The sequence below is a fragment of the Aulostomus chinensis genome, chromosome 2 (genome assembly GCF_037954235.1).
Source record: "Aulostomus chinensis isolate RoL2024-O1b breed Wild chromosome 2, RoL_Achi_v1.0, whole genome shotgun sequence".
Lineage (NCBI taxonomy): Eukaryota > Metazoa > Chordata > Actinopteri > Syngnathiformes > Aulostomidae > Aulostomus > Aulostomus chinensis.
The window spans coordinates 14,806,335-14,828,847 of NC_141321.1; the positions used below are offsets into that span (position 1 = coordinate 14,806,335).

The window sequence follows — 22,513 nt, forward strand, 5'->3', positions numbered from 1 at the left end:
AAAACATTCTACATAAAGTACATGATGGTCTCTTTCCAAGTAGATGCCGGTGCGACCTTCATAATGCAGGGGGATCTGACTGCCTGCCAGTCATACTGATTAGCAGCATTTCCGCCTCACTCAGACGTGATCGGTTTTTATGGTTGACAACATTTGTGACATTTGCCTTCATATCTATCTATCTATCTATCTATCTATCTATCTATCTATCTATCTATCTATCTATCTATCTATCTATCTATCTATCTATCCATCTATCTATCTATCTATATATCATCTATCTATCCATCTATCTATCTATCTATCTATCTATCTATCTATCTATCTATCTATCTATCTATCTATCCATCTATCTATCTATCTATATATCATCTATCTATCCATCTATCTATCTATCTATCTATCTATCTATCTATCTATCTATCTATCTATCCATCTATCTATCTATCTATCTATCTATCTATCTATCTATCCATCTATCATCTATCTATCTATCTATCTATCTATCTATCTATCTATCTATCTGTCTATCATCTATCTATCTATCTATCTATCTATCTATCTATCTGTCTATCATCTATCTGTCTATCATCTATCTATCTATCTATCTATCTATCTATCTATCTATCTATCTATCTATCTATCTATCTATCATCTATCTATCTATCTATCTATCTATCTATCTATCTATCTATCTATCTATCTATCTATCTGTCTATCTATCTATTGATCCATATCTACATCTACATCTACATCTATCTCTATATATTTAGATATATAGATATCTATCTATCTATCTATATCTCTCTATATCTCTATATATCTCTATATATATGTATATATCTTGGTAATACCCCAGCTGAAATGAGGCAGTTGGCAACTTGTGGCGATTTCAATGTGTAACAGATAGATTTAAGATATTGTCCTCAGTCAATAAAACTCACGTGGGCTGTGTTTAAAATAACTATCCAGTGAAATTTGGTGTAACAAATGTAATTTAGTACTTAAAATAAAAGGGAGTTCCTATTAATATTAAATATTGTCTAGGCTTCATTTTTTATTCTCATTTTCACCGTCTATTAAAAATGACAGTTTGACATTAATTCTTATTATTTATTAATCATTTTTGGTTTATTTCATTTCTAAGTGAAAATGTCACTTTTATGATTTAGTCCTTGACATTCTTTATTCCATTGCTCCTCATTATACATTAATACTGTCTTTCTGTTAATGCCATGGAAATCTTTCCCGAGCACTGGAAATGTTCCTCTAATTGTGAGAATTGGAGAAGTGAACCTCATCTCTGAGGTGAGTCAACATTTAGAGTCCTCCCTGGTGGTGTCAGTGGATATGGCATCATGTGAGCATGTAAACATGAACACCCGGGAGGTTTTAACATTTATTAAAGCTCTGAGCAAACATTTGCCATGATTGAGTTGTGTGTGTGTGTGTGTGTGTGTGTGTGTGTGTGTGTGTGTGTGTGTGTGTGTGTGTGTGTGTGTGTGTGGGGCTATGTAGTCCTATGTTTGCAGTTTTGTTAATTTAGTTTGTCCTGTACATGTGCCACCAAGCACAGACACGAGAGAATAACGACAAATTAGAGGAGAGGAGCAGCGTGGGAGGAGGAGGAGCTGGGACAAATGACCAGGGTGTCAACGCTACAGGGATGGAGAGATGAGTCTCTCGCTGTGAGGCGAGTTAAGACGAGGCGGAACTGGGTGCTGCAGGCCCTTTTTGTGCCTGGTGACTCGCAGCGGATGTCTTATCTTGGCCAGTGGATAGTGTGCACAGGGGAGACAGAGGTGTGGAGAGGGAGGGGTGACAAAAAAAAAAAAATCTGGATTTGTGACACAACAGATGCTACAGATTTGTAGCAGAGCTCCCAGATTTCTCCTCTGAAAGTTTATCTTGATAAGGAGGAAGTACCATCAAATGCAGCAAAGCATTGAATACTTTAAATAGATCAGCGTGTGTATCTGGATCAAGTGTGTCATATATACAGTATGTTCATCACAGCCAGTCACTGTTTCTTCTGTACAAATGGAATAAAGACACTCATGACAGTTATTTTTTAGATATTTACTGACATTTATGACAGATCTTTATCATTCATGGTTTGTGCTTTAATAATGCACAATCATTCATACTGTTGGGATTTATTCCGCTGTTATTCATTCCTTTATTTATTTTATCAGACCTTGAGCACAGCATTGTCACGGCGATTTAAAATATAGCATAGAATCCCTTTCTACTGAGATTTAGCTTTAGGTTCTCACTGCAGGGGTTTGCACGAGTATAATCTAAAATGGGGTAATCAAATCTATTCTAGCCCTGGACTTGAACTCATGACCACAGCATGAGAGGCGGATGCACTAGCGAAGAGGTTATAATCCCCAGGTGCTGGTGTCTGTTGCTAGGATGTCGTTTTGGGTCTGGGAAGCATTACTAATAGGTTGGAAATGAACAGGATTACATATATTAAAATACTTCAGATAAGGTTTATGAATGTAGAATGTATTGCTTCTAAACACGGTTATATTTTCAAAATGAGAGATGTATTTATTTGTATTTTTTTTCTGTGACTTTGAAAGTCAGTTTTCATCGATATTTTGATTCTTTGAGAGTAGTTTTGACAGGTGGAAGGAATTTATAAGATTAGGTGTGTTTGAATCAAAGACTATCATGCCATGAATGCTTGGAGTGGACATGGAGGCATTTTTCAGCATTAAAAATGTAAAAAAAACAAAACCTGTTTGTGGCATGTAGCTCTTGCTAGGAGACCTATTATATCGAATAATGCATAGGATGAATGCCAGCTGCCTTTGAGTTGGGAACACTGTTTGGCATGCAGTGGTTAGAGGTTCAAACTACCAGCCTCCCACTTCCACTGCTGCTGGAGATAATGACATCATCAAAAATGTGTCTATGGGTAAAAGGTCAGCTCAGGATATATTCAGACATTTTCTTGCTTTGGTTTCCTCCAGATGAGCAGTTCTCCCCACTGTACTCAGAGCCTATATAACATTTATGTTCTACAATAAATATGAAAGTGGTGCACGTTTATCAAAACATACTTGCGTAAAGACTTAAACCTCTAAAATAATATATAAGAACATAAAAAGGCACTTGATTACAGTAATTGTAATTTATGGTTCTCTTGAATGAAACCAGTTAAGAGAAGTGGGGCTCCACACCAGTCAAAAGTTGATGGTAACTGCCTTGACACTTATTAACAAGGGATGGTTAAAAAAAAGTTGCCTCAGGAGCTCAGTAATGAGTGAACAGTCATTTCCATCTTGACCTTTTCCTGCTGAAGTGTCATGGTGGTTATTGTCCTGGACACTGACTGAGTAATGTTCTTGCATTATCTTTAATGTCATTGGTTTTATTGCCAAACCCTCATTCATTTAGAGCACCAGGAAGGAACACGTGAAGGACAGAACTGGTGACATCAGGCTGATTCACTACTTGTTTTAATGATGTTGTAATGAACCTCGTGCCTGAAATTAAAAAAAAAAAAAAATCACTATTTTGATTTAAATTCCAGTTTTGTAGTACAACTATAAGTATTTGACTTACTGACAATATGATATTGTATTTGTGGTTTATAGCATTATACACACATTATATAGTGTGTATAGTACATGGCCTTTTATAGTAGAGCAATAGAACTGTACAGCTGTGTACAGATGGACATTCTAGTATTATATGAGGTGGTTTATGTTTTGTTAGTCTGGTCAACCTATTTAACCACTATTAGCTGCTCAATGGCTCCACTTATGGCCGGAACGTATCAGGCTGTTATATGCAACTTAACAAAAGCGATTGGAGTCAGTAATCTATATGATCAATTGTAGCAGCTTCAACGACTACCTTTTTTTTTTGTGAGAAAATTGTGTTTAAATTGATTAAAGTCAATTCATTTGTAAATTCATGATATCAGAGGAAAAGGAGACACAGTGGAGCAATGTTGTGTGCTTTCTTCACATTAAAGTAGATCAGTATACTGCATCCACGTACATCCAGAGCAGCTGGTCAATCATTACATCAAATTTCATCTATAAAGCCAAAAATCATAAATCATAATTTGCCTTGAGGGGATACAGAATCTGTAAAGCTGATTATGTTTCTGAAAAATTCTGGAATTTTTCAACAGCGGGAGAAGGCTGAGTATCCTGCTTAAAAGCTCTTCAGAGAGGGTTCAGGCTGGTAGATTGCTGCAGGCAGAACAAAAGGAGCCAGTGGAGAAGGTAACATAGCGCAAAATTTCAAGGTTATAGTGCATGATTTTCATTTACAAAAAGTTGTTTTTTGAATATGAATAAATATCAGTCAGCCCCTTGTCCTGTGGCTTCAGACCATGGGTTTGTTATGCATCCTGTTATTACAATTAAACTCAACAAAGTTTGGATATTAGTTCAGCTTTTCGCAACCAGATGTTGAAAGAAGACTTTGGAGCTGGAGAGGAGCAGGGGATGGATCTGACAGACGCAGGCAAGCTGCCGTGGAAGCAACTTTGTAGCCGCACCTCAAAGTATCCACTTTACCTGTAATTTTGGTCTAAAAGGGACCCTAATTTATAAAACGAACACCATGCTGCAAAGCTGAAAGTAGTCTGTGAACTCATTAGGAAAATGTGGTAAAACGTTTCTATATAATCCAACTTCTTTCTACAACCACATAAACAGGTTTAAAGAACATTGTGTTCACCTATTAGAGCAGGAAGCTCTGTCCCTTCAGTACAGAGAGAATAAACATGGAACCTTCCACATTTCAGGGGAGTGAGACATAATGGCTTCTTCCACTTAGAGACAGAATGACCCACATGAGACTGGGACCTCCCGAGGTGCTTTGGCTCACATTATCATCCGATCTCAGGCGGGGAGTCATCTGACAGGACAGAAGCATTATTACCATGACTTCCTACCCTGAATTTTTTATGGAGAAATCTCACAGGACAATTCTTGCAGCAAAACCAAAATATATCCTGGCTTTTTAGTAACAGCCCTCCTGATTTAACGTCTGCCCGTGACTATACACAATCTCTTCATCTCCTCCTCTGCACTGTCCCGCTTTTTCAAAGTGCTCATAAAACCAAATTCCAATAAGCCAACAGATGCAGACATCAAGTACGGTATGCAAATGCACAGGAATGATCACATTGTTCATCCTGTGTACAATTTAGCATATTCAAACACTCATTACACATTTATTGTATGTGTAAATAAAGTCGCAGCCCCTCTGCTAGCTATAGAGTCAATGCTGATTGTGAGCATGTGCACTGGAGCAAACAATCTGCCTGGGACCCATTTTTGGTTTTGACATCATGGTAGGGTTGACAAACAAGCTAGCGCCCCCCCCCCCCCAACCCCACCCCAAAAAAAAGAAAAAATAATGCACTACAATGCTTTTCTCCCACTTTATCTCTCCACGCTGCTCCTGGAACATCAGAGATTATGTCTTTCTATAAATATAAAAGCAAGTTTGAATATTCTTGAAATATGATCACGCTCCCTAATAAAATGGACGCATGAATGGATTAAATATATAGCAGCATATACCATCAGCAGCTCCTCTGTTACAACTTTACTGTTGATATGTGCATTTGTCCTGTTTGTCTTCACATATCATTTGCATGTGCTGACAGTTCTAAAGGAGTTCAATACAGAATGAAGACAAGCACTGATCTAATTTAAGGACATGAGGTGATTTCCATCTCATTACTGCATCTTTCTTGCAGCTACAAGACCAGAAAAAGAGCGTTTGATAGCTTGACAGTTTAAAGAGAAAAGGAATCATTCAGTTGAACAACATAGTGCGTTAGTGAGGATCCTATCTGGTAGACCTGCTTTCCTTTATAGCCAAAAATATTATTGAATGAAACTGTACACAGATTTTGTTTTTGTGATAAGGAGAATAAAAATTCTGGTATTGAACTTTTGTTTTTGGAAATGTGTGACTGTGAGGCTCCATTTGGATTGTCATCATAGTTTAAAGGCCTGGCTTCTTTGCACAATATGAGCACATAGCAGCAAATCTCTGAAGTCCGACCTCAGTCCTATTTCTCTTGATTTTCACTGGGAGAGGTGAGTGGTTTTACTCCCACCATGTTGTAGAAATTGTACTTTAACAAACGACTATTTAAATTCTAATCTGTTGTCCACATAAATATTTAATCGACAGGTTTATGAGTAGAATAAGAAAACACAGACACGGTACAGCTTTGCCAGGGATGTGAATGTGAACACGGTATTATCAAAGGCAGTTCATGGCTCTTATTCTCCACAGACAAAACTGATATTCTGGATCATGATCCTTAAAATGATCCATAAGAGCTCTGCAAGCTTCAGCTGCCTCAACAAATTTCATTAAAAATATAAAAAAAATGTGTTCAATCTTGACCAATTATCAACACCAAAGTTGTTACTGCTTGAATTTCAACCTCTGTGGTGCGTTTGAGTTTGACTGAATTGATTTCTGAAAGGCCATAAGGTATCACTGCAGTCAGAACATATACATTGTGGATATCATACATGTTCGGTAAACAGGAACAATTTCGTGCATGAGTAAGGATGGAGAACTGAGGATTTTACTCAGGAAATATGACACAAGCAACCAATGATCGAATTTTCTGCATTACTCCTCTTCCCGTTTGATTCTTTTCAAACTCGATATACTTACAATATCGCTCATCATGTCGCTGGGCATTTTTGGCAGACTGTGACATATATGAGTCTATCTTAAAATAATTCATACATAATACATGGGAAGTCTAGACATACATTTACAAATTATTAAAACAATCATTAATTTGTAAAAATAGCACCTGACAGTACATGGAGAAGACAAGAACGAGGAAAATGTTGTGCTTGACTTGTTTAAGAAAAAAGAAATCAGTGTGTTTCAGTGAGTAGTAATAATATTAGACAGTGGTTGAGAGTCGAAACGGGTGGGATCAGTGATTTTGGATGTAGGTTGCAATGCTGACAAAGAATATTACATCCGTGGCTCCTTTTGGCAGGAGCACCAGCACAATAGCTCTCTAGCTTGCATTTTGTGGCATTTCCATTTGAGTGACAGGTGTGTCATAGCCAGAGACACACTGGGCAGACCCCCAACTGCCGGTCCTGTCAGTGTGGTTGGTTTGAAGCTGTCTACATGGATTGTCTGGCCAACATGGAGAACATGGTGAATTAGAGAAGTTGACATGGTGAATCAGTGAAGTTGGCTCTGTCGTGCACTGCTATGCGCCCAGCTTTGTATCACTACAGAGGCTGAGTATGTGTCGTGCTTTAAGGACAGATGGTGCCAGGGACTCTGTTTGTATGTCTTTATATTTCTGTTTTAATTTACATATTCATAACTCTTTCACAATCAAGTTCTTAACAAAACGATATGAATTGATGCTAAAAACAAACAAGGATCAATAGTCATTACTGAAATGACTGATGAGTTACATGGTATTATTGAGAGATTTTTTTTCAATGCTTCACACTGACTGTACAACAGGAATCAATAGTGACTGACTTCCTTCATGTAACAAAATGCATTCAGTTCATTTATAAGTCTCATCTTAAGTCAGCACTTAAGTGGCAATTACATAAACCTTTAACTTATGAAATAAGAACTAAAAAAATCTATCGAAAATAAGACTGAAATGTGTTATAGTCCACTACATCAACACTTCATGTGTTTTTGCAGGGAAATCTCACATCTCATCAATCTCACAATTGATAAAACCAGTACCGTATTTTTGGACTATAAAGCGCAGCGGATTATAAGGCGCATTAATCGAAACAAAAGAGTCAGATGAGTCCAACTTTATTCAACTCACTCACGATAACTCTCAACATTGTTTAGTTGCACACATAAAGTACAAAACAATACACTCCCTTTTTCAGTTCATTCCTTTTCCACAAATCCATCAAATTCTTCATCTTCAGTGTCTGAGTTTAACAGGTGGGCGATTTCAGCATCAAGCATGCCCGGATCCCTCTCGTCATTATCCGAGCACAGTACGTATTACTCCGCGAGGCTCCTGACTACGGGAGCCGTAATGCTCCGACAATCCAGCAAATGGTGCGGCTTCGTAGCTTACCAAAGTCATACTAAAACATTTTGACAGATTTTTGAGCGCCGTGTACCACATAAAATCGGTTCCAGGTCAGTAAGCACAACCAGAATTAATTCATAAGGCGCACTGTCGATTTTTGAGAAAATTGTGCGCTTTATATTCTGAAAAATACGGTATATGAAAAAGGAACGGGTTTTTTTTGGTATTTGTGAATATTCTCAGTTATCCAGGTCATCGTAATCCTCAAAAAATGAGCAATCCTTTGAGGATTGAGTCCAGTTGCCTCGTTATGAGTTTTTTTTTTTTAAATATAAAATCTTTTTTTTTTTTTTGGAAAGGTGGCACGGTGGTGCAGTGGTCAGCACTGTGGCCTCACAGCAAGAAGGTTCAGGGTTCAAGCCCCAGCTTGAGCACGGGATCTTTCTGTGTGAGTCTGCATGTTCTCCCTGTTCCTGTGTGGGTTCTCTCTGGTACTCCAGCTTCCTCCCACAGTCCAAAGACATCAAGAGAGGACGAGGCTGATTGATACTCTAAATTGACTGTAGGTGTGACTGTGAGTGTGAATGGTTGTCTGTCTCTATGTGTTGGTCCTGTGATGGACTGGTGACCTGTCCAGGGTGAACCCTGCCTCTCACCTGTTGATGCTAGGATAGGCTCCACCCCCCCATGACCCTTAACAGGATAAGCGGAAAAAAATGGATGGATAGATGGATTTTTTTTAAATTAATGAATGCAACAACGACATAAATAATCAAGCTCTGATTTTCCCAATGATTACAGGATGTAAAAAGGGACTGAATAAACTTCTTTGAGTAGAATTACAATTACATGGAGGTACAAGTCAGCAGTTCTGCTTCCCTGAGGGGCCTGGCAAGAACCCATTATGACACACACACACACACACACACACACACACACACACACACACACACACACACACACACACACACACACACACACACACACATATATAAAATTTGTAGAAATTGTTTTTGATGAAAAATTACTCCTTTCTAGATGCAAGTATGAGTGAATGAAAGATATCCCCCCCCCCCCCCCCCTTGGACATTCCCATCAACTGTTGCACCAGATAAGCTGTGAAAGAGTACAGACGTGAGTGAGCTTAATCACCCGTAGTTCAGTCCCCTCAAGATACATTTTGGGTACCATGGATACAGACTAATAGCATTCCTGCAAGAAGGAAATAGAGATATTTCATAGCGTGTGTGTCGATGTGTGTGTGCATGAACAGACAAGGAGAAAGATAGCGATCCACAGAGAGCGATCATGAGGTGCAGTGACAAAGCAGACAAATAGTTATCAAGGAAGACAGAAAATGGCATTGTTTTGAATAAGCCCATCACAGTGTGATCAGACCATGAAGACTGCAGATATCCATGCATGGTTGTCTCTCTGTGGCCAGAGCGGCTCCCTCCCTCCCTGACCTCCTTATAGCCAGGAGCGCTAAACACTGTAAAACCGATTCATTAAAATCTGCTGTTAGTGAGAGGACACACACACGGATGAGCAAATGGACCGCAGCCAATTATGTGATTCCCTGCCAGTTAGAAAGAGATTTAGGCATTAAGTATCTCTGAGGAGGGAAACAGTGATCGCTACTGCCGATCTTCACGTTATTATAGGTTTCAGAAATAAGCTTGAGAATGTGTCCTCTTGTGTCTGCAGTATGTGCAAACTCGAAGATTTACACCGGCAATGTACTGAAAACCTGAAAGCAAAATACTTTTGTATTATATGATCAATGTAACAACCTCGTCCTTACAAAATATTCCGATGTGATCTCATTGCATTAAAACACCATATCTAAAGAGGTTTTGCACGTCACATGGTTTATTGTTCTGCATTAGTGCCCTATCATTGTACAGAGATACCTGCAGTTATTTTATGATGTTCTGCTTTGTTGAGGGTTTAGCTCAATTGTTTGAAGAATGGCGGCAAGGTAACAATCTCATTTACAACTAAACAGGACACAGAAGTATGATTCTGAACAGATTAGAGCAAGAAATAAGCAATGAAGTGACTGAATCCTTACTCATGTAAGAGCCGCACTGTCTTTGTAGATGCTTCCACGTATCGGCCAAAAGCAAACAAGGGTTTTCTCTCCCATATCCACAGACTCATTGGGACGAAATGACATCTGAACATGGAAAACCTGGAAAAAGGCCCGAATTTTAGCACAATTTATTCATTGGATACGTTCTTAAATGCCGAAGGATTAAGTTTTGAACCGAACAATAATCAGACCTGACAAAGTTATGTAAAAATTCTAAATGCAGTTTGAGGCTGTAAGTGGTGGCTGTTTGTATAGCTGGCAAAATAATATCCCTGTGGTAAAAGCTTTCTATTTGCTGTGTGTGATTCTTCAATGTGATATAACAAGTAAAGGACTAAATTAAAGGCCTGCAGGCAGACTCAGCCCCCCCCCCCCGAGAAGCCAAGAACTCAATCCAACTGCAGTCGCCCTGGGTCTTAGCTCCAGGTAGCATTCGAGTGAAAATATCAGCGGTTTCAGGTATAATGGAGATACAACATATGAAAAACCTGCTCAGGAAATCAAAGAGGCACTCTACTGACTTCTACATGATTATCAGTACACTTGTAATGGGGAGCCTGAGAAAACAATTGGAGGAGATCTGACACCGTGGTAATGATGTCAGCAATGTTATCTCTGTTTGGGCTTTAAACATAAAATTTTTCGAGAGTGTAAACAGAAAAGACTGTATTCCAAACTTGGGACATGGAGTTTGAAAGAAAGATTAGAGTGTTTACCAGGCTGGGGTGATTTAATGAATGACCCAATCCAGATATATTGTGGGAAATGTGTGTTTACTTAGTTTGACTCACACTGGGGATAAAAAGTCAGGATATCTCTGCCTCGCTTGCATGATTTAATTTTTTTTTAATCTGTCTCTTGTGGGGTCCCTGAGCTTAATTTGAGTGATAAGCCAAATTGCTGGAAAAAACTAAAGTGCAACACCACGAGTGACATCTCTGAGTGAGTACTTCGAGCATCTTAGTGAAGCAATTTGATAAAAAAAACTTTTTATGGAGATTTTTCTTTTACTCTTTGACCATGCACAGTAAATAATGTGTGGATCTTCTAACTACCTGTTAAGAGCCAATTAATTTTGTACGGCCATTTTCCTAGACTCTTCTCCTAAGAAAAACGACCAGATAAGTCATAAATGCAAGCAGAAAAAAAAATGACCTTAGATGCTCACTTGCAGCTTTAGTAATTATGACCACAGGAATGTAGGAAGTCAGATGTTTATCCACAAACGCGCACACACACACACACACACACACACACACACACACACACACACACACACACACACACACACACACACACACATATATGAAGGGAGCGAGAGGACAGAGAGATTTTTTGGAAGAACATTTACTCCAAGGAATAATTTCCACTTCCATAGGGTCCATTGAAACTTTGTTAAAATTGCAGTTTGGTCAGTTTGCATCCTAGTAGCTTGTCTTTTCAATGGTTATGACAAAGGTTAGAGGAGGAGGTATCTTTCCTTTTCCTCATCGCTGGTACTGATCAAATATTATCAGATTCACCACTCTTACACTTACGAGTTTACATTACTGTATTAAAGCAGTACAGTGAAAAATTTGGCAGCTTCACCAAATGTGGCGCATCACATTTTGTCCTCCAGGGTTGGATTGGAGCAATAATATCATCGGTCACGCAAAGAAAACTACATTGTGGCACAGAAGAGAAGGAAAGCCAGAGACCTGCAGCTTTTGAAAATTTATTGTAATGGCAGATGGAGAAACAAGTGAAAGGTTGATGGCAAAAATCACATCCAACGCTTCAACTAACAGCTCCTTTAAAGTCCTTCTGAGCCTAATTTCTTCTCAAATGCCTCCAAAACGTGGGTCTGTGATCTCTTTCACTTTTATTTTTCTTGTTACCTTTAGGGCATAAGAAATGTATCAAACGTGTGAAGCAGAATCAATACTGCAATATAAAGCAAACCTCTGTTAAACATCCAACCCTACAATCCTAGATGTTCACTGTGTGGAGCTGAAAATATATTAAGCTTTTGAAAAATGTTGCCGATATAATTCCAGTTTTAGCCCTGGTTAAATATGATGTTGGTGGTACTATATGGGTTTGTCACTGGCTGCAATTACCAACATTATCTCACCTCACCAAAACCTTGAGAAATATTAGAAAGCATTTATTCTAGTCTTATTAAAAGTATAACAGGGAAGCAAATCTCCCTCTGCGCTGCTGACTCACTAAATCTTTTGCTATCATTACCTTTCTCCCACTATGAACCCTGAAAATCCTTGAGTTTTCTACCTTCTGTAATTCTAGACGACAGGAACCACTAAGTTAGCCGTCTTTTGCCCGTCTGCTTGCTAAACCAGCCTGGAGACAATCTGTCTGGACCATTAGCTCTACTAACACACATGACTTCATCTAATTCCCCGGCATTACAGTTTGACCAGCATCTTTGTGTTATTAATTGTGGATTACCTCACGTGGCCCGACTGTTGACTGATTTGAATCTGCTGTGATATTAAATCTTATCGCTTTGTGATTTATCATTGTCTGGATTTTACCCTGGGCTTTAGGTTGATTCTTTCAGGTTCACAGTTGATTTACATATTCATGAGGAGAAGAAGGTGCACTACAACCCACAGATGAAGCTGGCAGATGCTGCTTTGATACAAGTGTTTTAATTACTGTAAATTAGGTATTTCTGACATTCAAACCTTGGAGGATGGTTAACAAGATACTTAGCTGCAATATATACAAATAACAGGTGTTTAATTTCAACCTTTAATATCCTTAAGTAGCTTTGGCGTTAAGAAAATTACTTTGAATCACTTGATATTTCCACCTTGTATCATCTTTTGCTCAATCACTTACCGCAGCCACAGCAGTTCTTTTGAGTCCGTTCTGCATAAGAGTGAAACAAGTACCTTTCAAACAGTAAACAGAGCAGTTGTGTGTTATAAGATCATGCACCTGCAATTTAATGACAGCAGCAGAAAACTGAATGATTTATTTAAGGTTTAAATCCATAAAAGAGTGTTTTGTGCAATGCTAAAAAAAAGAGCTTATCCTGTTCAGTCACCTGAATAAACTGTTGCATGTTACTAAAAACCATGGATACATATCAGCTCATATCACTCTTTGCAAAAGCAGTAATGTGATGATAGTGGATAGTGAGAAGGTTAGGGTTAGGGTCAGAGGCTGGATGGAGAGGTGAACAGGTCCAGCAAACCCAGAACATAGTGAGAGATGCCTACTGTTCAAGACCTTTTGGTGCCTAAATGACCACAACTTAAATAGTTTCATTTCTATATAGTGTCTTTCTACATGATTGGCACTCAAAGACAGTGTCATCTCATTCACCCACTCACACACTGATGGTGAAGGATACCATGCAAGGTGCCACCCTACACATCAGGATCAACTGGGGGTTCAGTATCTTTCTCAACAACACTTCGACACGGTCACCGGGGGAAGTGAGGATTGACCCGGCGACCCTAGACGGCCACTCTACCTCTGAGCCATGCAAACTTGACAACAAACTTGATTCACCAAAATTAAATTATTCTACAAGCATGCATTTCATTTTATGGTGTCATGTTGCTGGATTTGTTTTGGCAGGCTGTTTTGTTGAAGACATTTCTAGACATGTATTTTTGGTACAGAAATTTTCACCCTCATGACATTTACATTCACATAATTATCACAGTTCTGTTGTTGCTTGCTGTTGAAACCAGTCGCGTTAGTGAAAGGTCTTCAGGAATAACGATTAACAGAAATGGCCTGATGTATGTTCTGGTTGTTGCTGCTTTTCTATGGCAACCGTCCACAACTGCCTCCGCATGACATCGACTTCAGCAGACTAATACGCAGTACTGACTGGTACTACAGGTGCCACTTTTACATTTTACTCTTTGGCATAGCCCAGACTTTTTCTTCCAAACCTGCAATACGCACAACCTGCCAGCACTGATCGGGATGTCGGCCCAACGCTAGGTATTACAGGCTTCCAGGACACTCACATCAAACTTGCATTTTTACAGGTTTTATCATTGACGATGTGGTTGACTGTGATAGTTGCAGGTGCTTTTGACGTTGCTACATCAACAAGCTGCCTGTTGCTCAGAGTATTTTTTTTGCCAACTTTAATATTCATTTTTGTGAACAGATAGCACTATTAGCTGTACGTATGAACCTATTTTTTGCATTCTTTTTTTATAATACTATTCTATAATCTCTGATTTTGTGTATAGAGTTTGTTTGAATTTCGACACAGAGAGGCAATCTTGGGCTCAAATTAAAGGTTATGAACTTTATTTCAAGGTTTTTAAGAAACCTGACAACTTCTCGGCCATGTAAGGATATAAATGTTCTTGTTTTGCTCTGGGGAAAGCTCTTAAAAACCCCATTTCCCAAAACATTGCTCCATTTAGACAGTGACATTTGTTGTTGGGAAATAATGTTTTTTTTTTTTTTTAAACCATAATTGTGTTATTAATTTGGGGTGTGTTGTGGGTGATATTTTGAAAGACGAAGGATGCCCCAGAACACTATTTTGCTAATTTCTCCTTTTGATTTGGGACCCATTCTGCATCATTTCACTAGAAACAAGTCCCAAAAAGAGGTTTTAAGCCCCCTGAGTTGGGGATGCTCGTTATCTGTTGTGATGGCCCAAGGTATATGCTAACAGGATATAACAGTGGAGAGAAAAAAAAAGGGTAGTAGAAAACATCCTTAGGGCTGAACCTGGTTCTCGGGCTATGGTGGTTCTGCTTTTGTCTGGGTTCAGCCCCAAATTCAGGAACCCAGCTGTGACTATTAGTGTCTGATATAGAAACACAGGGCAAAACAACAGCTTTCTGTGGCAGGTTTCCAGAGTAATATTATGATAATTGCATGATTTGATATTCTGTGCACACATGGCTCTGTGGATTGGTCTTGTAGCCATTTTTGAGTCTGTAATGAAACTGGAAAAAAAAATACACACATATATATATATAAGTTTTAGATTCAACCCTCTGAAAACACTGTTTTCAAGCTGATTAGACAGGTTGTCCCGTTTATTAAGCTCAGAGGACTGTTAAGGAACATTTTTTCACATGCATTCATACACATAATATTATGTAAAAGGGACAATAACAGGCACAGCTGGCCGCTGATAAGCACATATACTTCTGCTGCTGCCTTCAGGCTTCAGCTGTTAACATGACAAAAGCTCCCGCAGGACATTATTGTACATTTTGGCTGCTTGGCAGATGGGTGTCGTTTTAATATTGGTATTTAATGTGGTTCTTTACTCTGAGATGGGTTGCAAGTAAAGAGTTAAATACATGTTGCTCTGATTGACCTGAAGGTAAAATAATTGATAGCTGCTCTCACAATAGTGCAGCATTTCCTTTATTTTTCCGCAGGATGAAAATGGATCCCTACACACCACTACACTACGCTAGTGTTGCTGAAAGTGTACAAAAGTCATCACTGTATGAAAAGATCTGCCATTCAGTTAACATTTACACAGCGCACTTCCTGAAGGCTGTACAGTATTCAAGCTTTAAGTCAGTATTTTCTGACAAAGTAAAAATCCACATCTGGAGACAAGTCATGTAACCCAGTCACAGGAAGTTAAAGAATGACCTCCCTCATTCTATAGCACTCATTGTGTATGACAGCCACACTCTCCCAACCCATATAGAGACACTCTCATTGGGTACCACTGAGTCAGTAACAGCCACTGTCTTCATTGTTGGGTGTTCGGTTTCACTGGGTGGGGTGAAGTGAAGGTGGGCGTGTGCCTTGTAAAGCGGTAAACGGGCGAAGGCATTTCTCAGTCTTAACGGGGGATCCTCAGTTGACTTAAACGCAGCACTTTTATTACAACAGCACCTTCAGTTCGCTGAGCTGTTTTGAAACAGAGCAGCAGAGTGAAGGAAGAACTTTTGAAGAGAAAAGACAGCGGCTGATAGATTGAGAAGTACAAGAGGCAGACAGAGAACCTCTGCATTGTGCAAGGATGATCGTCGAGCTGTCAACATTAATAGTTTCCCTCACAAAGTAACAGGAAGTTCTGTCTCTATCAATCCTTCTGCAATCAGATACGAACAGGTCTCCATTCGTTTTAGACACCACTGGAATAAAAACATTTTGTGTGCAAATGAGGAATATAAGAAATAAAAGAAAATAAAACTGAACTTGAACAACATAGTTTTGGTACTTAATAAGCAGGCAACTGCACATTCAAAAGATCAAATGTTTCTTCAGCCAGGTAGCAATTATTACTATTACAATCAGTTTCATCAGAAAAGTTGACCCTGCAATCTTTTTTCAGCATCTTCAACTAGAAGTAATTCCAAGCGCTCAGTAATAACTGAAAAATTGTTTTGTTAATGCATTCACTGTGTTCTCTGGACGACCTGCAGCGTTGCGCCTTTTCATCCCTCCACTCCAAATTCGAAAAATCTGCTTATTAGAATTCTGCCACAAGTCTGGGTGAATTTCCTCAAGCCATTAGCAGCTGTTGAGAATGGTTCAGGCTGGCCTCAGCATCGACTGTAATGACAAGGACGGGCTGCCACGGGGAATCAATGTGTCTCCGTGGCTCGAGGATGAAACTGTAACAGTAAGCTGAATGGGGGCAGGACGTGGGACTGCCGTCCCTTTCTACCTCTTAATTGATCAAGGTTTTATTTATCTTGTGAAAAGACTTTTAGCTAATTTGTTTCTTTATCCCTCACAAAGCACCTTTATTGAATAACATTGTAACAATCCTCAGCATTACTTTGGATATTGTGTCCTTGTTAATTTACATGTAGCAGAGATACTTTTAAACTTGTGCAATTATCATATCAAACATAATCTCTATTAGCACACATAGACACACAGTGGGCTTTTAATTGGAGAATATTCTCTTTATGTGTTTTTAATACAGCAGAGAGTTGAGGGGCGGAGGGCTGAGATGAATCCTTTCTTTGTTCTTTCTGAACAAAGCAGAAGTGCATCATGCATATCCTCTTTACTCTGCAACTATGCAAAGATATCCTTGTAATTGGGTGATATTTTTCACTGCAATACCCACTGCATGCATTTCCATTACATCTCTGTCATAAAATACCCTCCTCGCTGTCGTCAACTTAAATGGAATGTCAATAGTTGCTGTGTGGAGGGGAGAGCGTGGAAATGAGCTTAACACCAGGACCCATAAACATGAAGTTTAATGCAGCCACCAAAGGAAGGGCCAATCACAGCACAGCTTTGCAAATCAAAGAATAATAATCACAGATTTGCTCACCAAGCCATCTCAACAGCTTAGTATAAATAAGTTAGTGTGGCACCCTCTCATGCACTGTTTCTAATCATCTCAGATTTCACAGATTCCTCTTCTCTCCAATTGCCTTTCCATAAATATATGCAACACATATAGAGATAGATAGATAGATAAATGATAGATAGATAGACGGATAGATAGGTAGATGCTAAATCAGCAGGTTGCCAGCACAGGGTGATTATTGCCATAATATATTAATCCATACTGAGCAATTTCCTGTGACAAGTCATATGATGCTGCGATTGATTTTATTGCACTCTAAGTGTTAAGTATTAATACTAGTGCAAGTGGAACATGCTCATTATTATACGTCATCTGTACTCAGTACTCAGTAGCATCACCTGTAGTAGCCACACTGGCATCACACTATAAAAGGGACAGATTAGTAACAGTTAGTTAATGTTTAGGTAAGCCTTAATTAACAGACAATTATGTGTCTAGGAATCCTTGATTATTGGTGTTCATAACATTGACTAAGCATTATTGCATCAACCTTAGTTTGAAGATTTACCCATAAAAGAATTAAAAGTTTATACAACAACAAGAAATCAGCAAGTAATTTAGCAAAAACCTTCGTCATAATGTATCATTTCCCTTTCATGTGTGTCACTCGCCACTAGAAAAACACAATATATGCTTCTTAGGACGACACATCCACCCACTCACCCACCCACTCACCCACCCACACACCCACCCACACACATACACACAGAGCGTTCAAAAACCACTTGTTGAATCTTGTCTTGTGATGTCAAGGAAGAGTGCATACAGCGGTATCTCCAAGGTAATTAAACAGAACTAAAGGTCTGCTGTGACTGTGAGGGCTTGGCAGCGCTAGACTAATGGTAAAGCTAATTAAAGTGTGTTTTATCCCCCAATGAAACTCGCCTCCTCAGTCCCCACTATACAGACAAGCTCAACAGACTTGCTTAACTGGTTGTTATTCTTACCTTTACATTGTTGTCATTTGCTTTTGGGTAATCAAAAGAACATTTACGGTAAATCTGTTGAGTGCCACAGGGATGCTGCATTTCTTCTAGGCTGACCCAGAAGTAAGCATCTGTGTGGGTTCCCTCGATCAACAGCCAACAGGATTTTTTTTTTTAATTGGATTTCTGATATTGGTTGAAAATAAAATCTGTGGTAGGCGGCACGGTGGTGCAGTGGTCAGCACTGTGGCCTCACAGCAAGAAGGTTCCAGGTTCCAGTCCCGGCTCCATCACAGGATCTTTCTGTGTGAGTCTCCATGTTCTCCCTGTTCCTGTGTGGGTTCTCTCTGGTACTCCAGCTTCCTCCCACAGTCCAAAGACATCAAGAGGGGACGAGGCTGATTGATACTCTAAATTAAGTTTATTGAAACTTTTGCTCTGTAAAATAATCTTCACAGGTGCACACCGCTTTTTATGATTTTTGAGCTGCTTGCAGTGAAATCTCTTGTCAGTCTATAAATGAACCAACTCTGCAGACACTTTGACATCACCACAATAGTTTTGTTGCTTGGTGGCGTTTAATGTACTCGACAAACTCTCTGCTCTCATTCAGCTGCTTGAGTCATAAACCTTCCAAATTCACAAGTCTGCTGTTTATTGGTTGTATTGTTTTGTTTTGTTTTTTTTGGCATAGAAGAAAGCATGAAAGTATCTTAAGCTTGTGTTTAATTCTGATGTTATTTCAGGCATTTATTGTAATCAACAAAACATTTTACTGCAGCTACAAAATATAACTTTCTTTTCTTTTTTTATCTTTTCATTTTTGTCTTTAAATGCAATTTGACTGTCAATCTAATGCCTTTTTTTCTTAATGCATTTCTATGCTTTTAAGGCCTTATTTCTGTGCCACTATGGAGCAGTTCGAATTGCCTTGTGGCTGAATGGTGTTATAAAAATAAACAGGCCTTACCTTATAATGCAAACGCTTGGAATTTTAAAAGTACCTTTCTGAGTACAACACTTTTGGACACAGAGGTAATAACCTAGATTGTACTTGCTAAAGACTCAAAGTACTCCAATTTCATGATGGCCCAAAGCTTTGTGCTGACAAAGTCTAATTTTCAAGTGTTTTTCCCAGTCGAGTCCATTCAGTCCTTCGGTGACTCACTATGATTGTATTAAATTGCAAAGGTGAGAGGAGTTCTGTGGTGGTGTTGTTACTATTCCCTCTGCCAGACATAGGTGGTTGCAAATCTGTCTTTCACGAGAAGTACGACATGTTTTTCTATACGAGGGCTGTCCCCTGAAAGTTGATCATTCAGATCATCTGCCCCCCCCCCCCCCCTTTACCATAACATGGTAGAACAGACTGACAGATTTGGAGGCAGTTTACATATACAGGCTGCTCAAAAAACCTCAGATTTTTAGAGTATGTTAAAGCAAGTGTGTATAAGAAATACCAGCTGTTGCTGAATTTTTTTTTTAAGGTGTAAAGGATTTTGTTCATTTACACACACACATTTTTGACGATCAAAATTCATCTTCAAAAAAGTCAGCTATAAGAGAACTAAAATGCACCACAATACAATTCATTTCTAAACAGGGTGGCACGGTGATGCAGTGGTCAGCACTGTCACCTCACAGCAAGAAGGTTCCTGGTTCCAGTCCCAGCTCCATCACAGGATCTTTCTGTGTGGAGTGTCCATGTTCTCCTTGTTCCTGTGTGGGTTCTCTCTGGTACTCCAGCTTCCTCCAACAGTCCAAAGACATCAAGAGGGGACGAGGCTGATTGATCCTCTAAATTGACTGTAGGTGTGACTGTGAGAGTGAATGGTTGTCTGTCTCTATGTGTTGGTCCAGCGGTGGATTGGCAACAGGCAGCTGGGATAGGCTCCAGCCCCCCAGTGACCCTTAACAGGATAAGAGGTAGAAAATGGATGGATGGATGGATGGATGCTTTATAAGTCTTTACATATACACGTAGAGTATACAGTAGCTACACCTCACTTGTAACAGGTTAGACACCCTTCTGCCTTCAGAACTGATTTCTTTGAGTTATAAATTCAACACGGTGCTGAAAGCATTCCTCAGAGACTTTGGTCCATATTGACATGATAGCATCATATGGTTGCTGCACATTTGTTGGCTGTTCAATCATTGCATGAATCTCCAGTTCCAACACATCCCAGAGGTGCTCTGCTGGATTGAGATCTGGTGACTGTGGAGGTCATTTGAGTCCAATGAACTCAGTGCCACATTCAAGAAACTAGTCTCAGATGATCTGTGTGTTATGTTTTGATCATTTTCCCCACACTAATGCAGTTTACTGCCAAATCGTCTATGAAATAAAAGAATGAACAGCCGAACCTCAACCACCATATTTGACTGAACTGTGTAGGAAAATAGTTTTTCATGAGGATGTGTCAGTGTTCTGTAGATGGCAGAAAATGACTCATATTCTGTTGTATTGAAGAAGTTTTTCTCTGGGATAACACATTTAAGCAAATGTGTTGTTGTATACACTCCCACATAAATATAAGGTGTTGTTCATGCACTTGTTTCCCACACAAGATGAGTTTCTTCTTTGGAGGGGCTTTTTTGTCCACTTTTTATGCAACGACACTCACCCACAGTAACTGAGTTCCACAACACCTGTGTTGCCGCAGCATAGGCGGGCACAACACTTCTGGCCACAAAAATAAACAAAACAAAAAAAAAATCACCACTGACAGCCCCCCCCCTTTTTGGTCTCCATTTATAATGCAGCTGCCACCTCAACACGAGTTTAAGCTGCTGGAGCATTTTCAAGCGCAGGTATTTGAAGCAGTCATGTTTTAAATTGGACACTGACAATGAAAATGTTGGGCTCCCTCTTGATTACATAATATTATAAATGTTTGAAGTCATAATATCCATTTGAATGTTGATGTTATTTTAAAAGACAAATAAAAACAATGTCGGCTAAAATTAGTCCCCTCAATATTCATGTTTTCATACTGTAATCCAGCTTTTTTCCTTGTAACCTTTTAATGACCTGTTTCATTCATTCGTGATGGTTATCATTTCATAGCACACATTTACACATTCCAAGCAGAGATTTACCACGATCACAATGACATTTTCGAATAATACAATTACCAGTTGTAGCGCTGCAACCTCTTACTATGACGTTCTCTGACACTTTTCACACAGGTGATAAATGGCAAGGTTTTTAAAAAATAATATCACATTCCTGGCAGTTTATGGAGAAAGACAGCCATTAATTAGAGTGACAGACAAATGGAAATGTATTAAGAGTTTGCATAATGAGCACACTTAAGATTTTCACTCTCTTTCTTTTTCATTGTTCCTTCATCTTTCTTCAGTAATTGGAAGAATTTGGTGGATAACTGCTGTTAGAAAAGGTTCTTGTTAAAATTGCACATTTTGGGGAATACAAGGGTGATTTTCACACTTTCACATCTCAAGTAACACCTGCAAGAAGTTAGTGCCTTTCAGAAAATTTGAACAATTAGACAGATTAATGATTACAATTGCATCCTCAGTGCTGACACTTCGACACTCAATTTAGGTTTCAAACTCAACTAATTAAATTAATTCCAATAAGAAAAAATAAAAAATAAAAAGATCAATAATCTTTTAACACACTGAAATACGACATACATTGTGATGAAAACATGAAATCCTAACAGTGTACCGTTGTAGATGGCGTCAATGTTGTTTTGTAGTTTGGAAACTTTATTTGTTGTTATTTGCTGACAACAGCTTTTTGAAATGGAATTCAGGTTGGAAAAACAATGTTGCAAAACATGTCAAAATGACAAAGCTCTGGTTAGGTTTTACACACAAAAGACACTTGCTTGTAGTTAAAACATCACTTACCTGATTAAACTTCCAAAATGTAGGACTTGAAGAGAAATTGAACTCTTGTTACCCTGCTGCAACTTGTGGTACCACACTACCGATGTCCAAACACTTCAACATAAGAAACACCTGGTGTGAAAATTCAAAAAGTGAATATATTTTCAAATATAACTCAAATACGACCAAATGAATTTCTAGAAAATTACCTAAACACAAAGTTGGAGTCCTTTGAATATAACTGAGCTCAATTAACAGACAGCAACCTAAACTGAACAGAA

General features: G+C 38.9%; 1 protein-coding gene and 1 long non-coding RNA gene across 4 annotated transcripts in view; one reads left to right on the top strand and one right to left on the bottom strand.

The window, feature by feature from the left end:
• pcdh9 (protocadherin 9) overlaps window positions 1–22,513 on the top strand; it is a 215,288-nt gene that overhangs the window by 38,190 nt on the left and 154,585 nt on the right. The window lies entirely within an intron of this gene.
• LOC147269190 (uncharacterized) lies at window positions 21,682–22,504 on the bottom strand. The gene is made up of 3 exons (XR_015109508.1): window positions 22,442–22,504; window positions 22,254–22,364; window positions 21,682–21,763 (listed from the first exon to the last, which is right to left on the bottom strand). It is a non-coding gene; the product is annotated as an uncharacterized LOC147269190 (long non-coding RNA).